The sequence below is a fragment of the Oryzias melastigma genome, linkage group LG11, assembly GCF_002922805.2.
Source record: "Oryzias melastigma strain HK-1 linkage group LG11, ASM292280v2, whole genome shotgun sequence".
In the NCBI taxonomy this organism is placed as follows: domain Eukaryota; kingdom Metazoa; phylum Chordata; class Actinopteri; order Beloniformes; family Adrianichthyidae; genus Oryzias; species Oryzias melastigma.
This window is the reverse complement of record NC_050522.1, coordinates 12,792,730-12,793,334: the sequence shown is the minus strand read 5'-3', so window position 1 is coordinate 12,793,334 and position 605 is coordinate 12,792,730.

Below are 605 nucleotides of genomic sequence, written 5' to 3'. Positions count from 1 at the left end.
TGCCTCATCAGTCTAACTGGCACCTTTTAAGAACATTATTAGCAACCTCCTCCTTCAGGATGACTACCACTGTGTACCTCTTTCCATCCACACCACAATAAAACAGTTTGAACCTTTTCGCAACCGAGGAGCTTTGCTTCGTTTTCATCTGGTCTCTCGAACACTCATGATATGCACTTCTCTTCTTTCCATCGTGATGGTCAACTCTCCAGTTTTACCTGTTAAAGTCCATAATGTTCCTACTTTAGTCCCAGACTCCTACCTTTGTTTTAGTTTCCCTGTCTACAAACACACCTTCCTCCTCTTCTTCTTCTTTGACCAGATTTAGTCTAATTTCCACCCTGTAGATCCTCAACACCGGTGGCAGTCGTTGATCCTTGATTATGATTTGCATAATTAATTTGGCAATGTTTTACATGGGATACCCTTCTAGACTCAACCCAGGCTTGGGATCAGCACAAGAAAGGACTGACTGTGGTATTCATTTTTTTTTTACAAGATGCAACAGATGAACGAAATTTCAAGCTTTTCTATAAATAAAGTTATTAAATTGGAAACACAATACCTGATGTATGGTTGTGATTGTATTCAAATCTTCACACAGA